The following is a 6,465-nucleotide window of genomic DNA, read 5'->3' as shown; positions in this document are numbered from 1 at the left end:
GCTCCAGCGGCGAGGCGCGACGTTGGCGGCGGCGCAGATTGCGGCGGCGGCGGGGTGGCGGGTAGGGTTTCGGGCTGGTGGGCTGGGGCGGCGGCCTCGGCCGGCTTATAAAGCCTGAGCAGACAAAGTCCGGCTCGGGCACGGCCCGTTAGGTCGGTTCGTTTTTTTTAAACGGGCGGAGAAAATAAATAAATAGAAATATCAAACGGACTCCAAAAATTCTGAAATAAATTTTCACCGTCCTCTGATAAAATTTAGGACAAAGTGAACAATTTTCCCGGACCTAATGCAAATTTTGAAAAATGCATTTTTTCTAATTCAAACAAAATAGCGATAAAATCCAAATAAAATTATTTATTTGATTTTAACATTTTTCCTCCAATATTTCATTTATTTTGGAGAATTCATATTATCTCCTCTCATATATTTTAATTATGAAATATTTTTCGGAGAGAAAAATATTTAAAACCAAAATGATCCCCGTTTCAATATTTGAGAAAATTCAAATATGAAAAAATAAAATCCCCAACTCTCTCCGTGGGTCCTTGAGTTGCTTAGGATTTTTAGGATCACCACCAAAATGCAAATTAAATATGATATGCATATGATGACCTATGTATAACATTCCAAATTGAAAATTTGGGATGTTACAAACCTACCCCCCGTTAAGATGAATCTCGTCCTCGAGATTCGGGTTGGCTAGAAAATAGGTGTGGGTGGTCTTTCCGTAGGTCTTCCTCTCATTCCCAGGTGGCTTCATCCTCGTTATGGTGGCTCCACTAAACTTTGCAAAACTTAATAACCTTGCCGCGGGTAACCCGGCTGGCAAACTCGAGAATCTTGACTGGTTTCTCCTCGTAGGTTAAATCACTATCCAACTGAATTGCTTCCAGGGGCACTGTATCTCTTAGAGGAATATCGGCCATCTCGGCGTGGCACTTCTTCAGCTGGGAAACGTGAAACACATCATGAACTCCTGATAGTCCTTCGGGTAACTCCAACTTGTAGGCCACCTCTCCCATACGTTCCAAAACTCGGTATGGTCCTACAAATCTCGGGGCTAACTTTCCCTTAACTCCAAATCGTTTAACTCCTCGCAGAGGTGATACACGAAGATATGCTCTATCTCCGATTTCATAGACTACCTCCTTGCGTTTTGAGTGTGCATAACTCTTCTACCTGGACTGAGCTACCTTCAATCTATCTCGAATCAGCTTAACCTTCTCTTCGGACTCTTTAATCAAATCCGGTCCAAACAACTGATGGTCTCCAACTTCATCCCACATCAACGGTGTTCTGCATCTTCTTCCATACAAAGCTTCGAAAGGTGCCATCTTCAAACTGGCTTGATAGCTGTTGTTGTATGAGAACTCCGCGTAAGGCAAATTATCATCCCAACTAGATCCATAGTCTAGCGCACCAGCTCTCAACATGTCCTCCAGAATCTGATTGGCCCTCTCGGTCTGTCCATCTGTCTGCGGATGAAAGGTTGTACTAAACTCTAGCCTGGTCCCCAAAGTCTGGTGCATCTGGCGCCAAAATTTTGAAGTAAACTGTGTTCCTCTATCTGATACGATGGTCCTTGGAACTCCGTGCAGACATATGATCCTGGTCATATATATCTTGGCCAACTTCGCACTTTTATAGGTGGTCTTCACTGCGATAAAGTGAGCCACTTTGGTCAAACAATCCACTACTACCCAGATAGAATCATATCCCGATCTGGTCGTGGGTAATCCGGTGATGAAATCCATGCCAAGCTTATCCCACTTCCATTCGGGTATCGGCATAGGTTGCAACAATCCTGCTGGCTTCTGATGTTCTGCCTTCACTCTCTGACATACATCACGTACGGCTACATACTTGGCAATATCCTTGTTCATACCAGTCCACCAGAAACGCTCCTTCAAATCCAAATACATCTTGGTGTTTTCGGGGTGTATCGAGTATGGCCAGTCATGTGCTTCCTATAGTATCAACTTCCTAATCTCTGCATTATTGGGCACATAAACACGGTCCTCAAACCACAAGGTGTCGTGCTCATCCTCACGAAAACCTTTGGCTTTTCCTTTGCTCATTCTCTCATTTATCTCGGCAATTTCCTTGTCATCCTTCTGAGCTTCTCGAATCTTTCCCAATAATGTTGACTGAACCTCCATTGCTGTGACAAAACCTCTAGGGACTATCTCCAAACGAAGCTCCCTGAGATCTTCTGCTAATTCCTTTGGTAATCCTCCGCTTACGAGGGTATTGGCATAACTCTTCCGGCTCAAAGCGTCTACTATGACATTGGCCTTTCCTGGATGATAGTGCAGCTTCATATCATAATCCTTTATAATCTCCAACCATCTCCTTTGCTTGAGATTTAGCTCCTTCTGCGTGAAAATGTACTTCAAACTCTTATGATCCGTGTACACATCGCAACAGTTTCCGATAAGAAAATGTCTCCAGGTTTTGAGTGCATGCACTACGGCTGCTAACTCCAAATCATGCGTGGCATAATTCAACTCATGCGGTCGAAGTTGACGTGAGGTATATGAAACAACTCTTCCGTCTTGCATAAGTACTCCTCCAAGTCCTAAGCGAGAAGCGTCGTAATACACTTGGAAATCCTTGCGTATATCCGGCAGAATCAGCACTGGGGCTGTAACCAAACGTTTCTTCAACTCCTGGAAACTTTCCTCACATTCATCTGTCCATTTAAACTTAGTGTCCTTCTTCAACAGCTCCGTCATGGGCTTCGCAATCTTGGAAAAATTCTCAATGAATCTCCGGTAATATCCTGCGAGTCCAAGAAAACTGCGGATCTCTCCAACTGAGGTGGGTGCCAACCACTGAGTGACTGACTGAACCTTGGTGGGGTCTACTGCTATACCTTCTCCTGATATAGCATGTCCAAGGAATCCAACTTCCTTCAACCAAAACTCACATTTGCTGAACTTGGCATATAACTGATGTTCCCTGAGCTTCTTGAGAACTAAACGCAAATGCTCCTTGTGTTCCTCTTCATTCTTCGAGTACACCAAAATATCATCAATGAACACCACGACAAACTTATCCAAGAACTCCATGAATACCTTGTTCATCATGCTCATAAAATAGGCAGGGGCGTTAGTCAATCCAAATGACATAACCGTGTACTCATATAGCCCGTACCTTGTGGTGAAGGCTGTCTTAGGTATATCCTGTTCTCGGATCTTCAGCTGGTGGTATCCTGATCGTAGATCGATCTTGGAGAATACTTTAGCTCCTTGCAACTGGTCAAACAAGTCATTGATCATCGGTAGTGGCTACTTATTCTTGATCGTCACTTCATTCAATGCACGATAATCAACAACCATTCTCAATGATCCATCCTTCTTCTCAACCAAGAGCACTAGGGCTCCCCATGGTGACGAACTTCATAGAATGTAACCTTTCTCCAATAACTCCTTAATCTGCTTCTTGATCTCTTCCAGATCATTGCGGGCATCCGGTATGGTCTCTTCGATATCGGTCCGGTGCCTGGCAACAGCTCTATCAAAAACTCAATGTCCCGATCCGGCGGCATGCCTGGTAACTCCTCTGGAAATACATCCGGGTAATCCTTCACTACAGGCACTTCCTCTGGAACAACTCCTTAGAGGGAATTTACTTGGGTCCTCCTTGGCGAATGCCTGGATATATACTTGATCCTTTTTCCCTCCGGGGTGGTGAGTAGAATTGACCTACTAGCACAGTCAATGTTTCCTCCATACTTCGATAGCCAATCCATTCCTAGTATCACATCCAATCCTTGTGACTCCAAAATTATTAGGTCTGAGGGGAAAATATGGCTACCAATGGTTAAGGGTATCCGATCGCACCATCGGCTGGCCATATGCTCTGCTCCTGGTGAGCTTACTAACAAAGGTGTCCTAAGGGCTAAGGTGGGTAACTTAAACTTGTCCACAAATCCCCTTGAAATGTATGAATGTGATGCACCAGTATCAAATAGAACAAGTGCGGTAAATGACTTAACCAAAAACTTACCGATCACTGCGTCTGGTTGCTCTTCAACCTCCTTCCACGTTCGCGTGGTTCACTTGTCCCCTGTTGAAAGGGTTGGGCTTCTTCCCAGAGCTTCCATTTCCATTGCCATTCTTCAACTCAGGACAATCATTGGCGTAGTGTCCAGTCTTCCCGCACTTGAAACAAGTAATGTGACTTTGATCCTTCTTGGCGGGTGTGGTTGGGTTAGCGTGGTTTTGATTGCTGCCTGCTCCATTCCTGTTTCCATTCTTGGGGCCACTGTGGTTATGCGAACTTCCTCCATTGTGGGTATGGCCTCCATGGTTATGGGTAAATCCTCCCGAGTTCGGGGTGAAACGAGGCTTCTGCTGAGCTCTTGAATTGTACTTCCCCTGTCCATAGTTCCTCTTGCGGCTCCCAATCTGTTGCTGCTTCCCTTCAATCATAAGAGCCTTATCTACCAACTCCTGGTAGTTGTTAAATGGTGCCACCATTAACTCCATGCTCATCTCATCATTCAGCCCTTCCGTAAATTTCTCCTGCTTCGCGACATCTGTGGCCACATCATCTGGGGCATAGCGAGATAACTTACTAAACTCATCTACATACTGAGCCACAGTATGGTTTCCCTGGCGCAAGTTGCGAAACTCACGCTTCTTCATGATCATTGCTCCAGTTGAGACATGAGTAGTGCGGAATGCTTGCTGAAACTGCTCCCAAGTGACATTGGCTATAGGAAAAGTGGCTGTATAATTCTCCCACCATGAGGCTGCGGGTCCATCCAATTGATGTGCGGCAAAACGCACCTTCTCTGCATCTGTGCAATCTGTGGTGGTCAACTCCCTTCCAATCCTGCGTAGCCAGTCATCAGCAACTATTGGCTCGGTGCTACTGGAAAACACCGGTGGTTGCAACCTCAGAAAACTAGCTAAGTTGTCAACTGGAGGTGGTGGCGGCGGGTTGTTGTTGTTGTTGCCTTGGTTCTGGACTAGTTGTTGTATCAAGGTATTCTGCTGTTGGATCAACTGGGTGATCTCCGGTGGGAAGACAAATCCGGTGTCACGTCTCGGAGGCATCTGATGGGTTTAGAGGGGAGAGATTAGAATAGAATGAGCTCTAGGGAGAAAACACTACCCATATGCACATGAGACAAACACATTCATATCACACCAAATCAATTCAAGCAAGGGCATACAATCGGTCTAGAACTATCGTTACAGTGCTCGGACTACTACTATATACATGGGGGAATAATACTAATCATATGGTGGCCATCTAGAAATTTTGATCGGTGGAAGACTCCATGATATCCGCTCCAGCTTCGTCTTCATAATCATCATCACTATCGTCGGGGTTGGAGTCGGTGTCGTCGATGATGATGTAGTCCTCGGGATGGTCGTCATCTCCTCCTAGCGCAGGGTCTCCCATGAATACTCCTAGCTTCCTTGTCAGGTCGTCATTCTTCTCCACTAGTATTGCGATTTCCTCCTCGTATCCGTCGCGTGTAGACTTGAGTTCCTCTTCTAGCTCCATGTTCCTGGTCATTAACTTCTTCAGGTCTATCATGCTTGCACACATCTGGTTCTCTTGGCCACGTATGTGCTGGTTTAACTCCTGGATGAAAGCTGCAATGGACCTGTCCCTCCTGGTGCTGATCATCTCCCATTGCTCATCTCGGCGCCCACATATCTGGTAGATAGTATCCTTAAGATACTTGTGATAGACTTCACCGATGCGCCCCATGGCGATGTGGGCTGCCATGCTCTTACCTAGACTCCAGGTTGGTGCATCAAAGGAAAACTCTATGGGCTCAGTGACTGGCGTGAATGTCCTTCCTGGAACTTGAACTCGAATCATCCAACGCTCCTCTTCTGGTAAAGTGGCGGTGTAGGTCCCGGTGAAGCTTGGTATTCTGATGTTCAGATACCTAGTGACTTCCTTCAAGTGTCGTCCAAATGGTGTGTCTTCATCCGATTGTGCAAACTTGTTCTTTGAGTCCGTCATCCTAAAGAGTAGAAAATGGAGAGGAGTCAGAATTGAGTAGAGAAGAGTGACCTATGGCTCATCTTAGTGGTCGTGTCCTACATTCAGCGTGTGCTCTGATACCATCTTGTAGCGATCCAACCTCAAACGGTCGAATCTCTGTGCTTAAGTGTCATCCCTGGATCAGTAATGCTGACACACACAGTACTTGAAGGATTTATAACAAAGTAGCAATCACACACTTATTACATCAAATGTCTCAAAAGAGAACTAATTACAATAAATATGGCTTAAGGCCATCTAAATAAGATAACAGCGGAAGGCTTGGAAGATAAAGTGAGTCCATCAACTCCAACGGCATAGCTGAGTGCACGACAAACGACCTAACGCACCTTACTCTTCGTCTGAAAAGTCTGCAACATGACATGTTGCAGCCCGAAAATGGGTCAGCACATGGAATATGCTGGCAATGTAACACAGTGAGCAATGAAC

Source organism: Triticum aestivum, chromosome 2D (assembly GCF_018294505.1).
Source record: "Triticum aestivum cultivar Chinese Spring chromosome 2D, IWGSC CS RefSeq v2.1, whole genome shotgun sequence".
Lineage (NCBI taxonomy): Eukaryota > Viridiplantae > Streptophyta > Magnoliopsida > Poales > Poaceae > Triticum > Triticum aestivum.
This window is presented reverse-complemented; position numbering follows the sequence as displayed.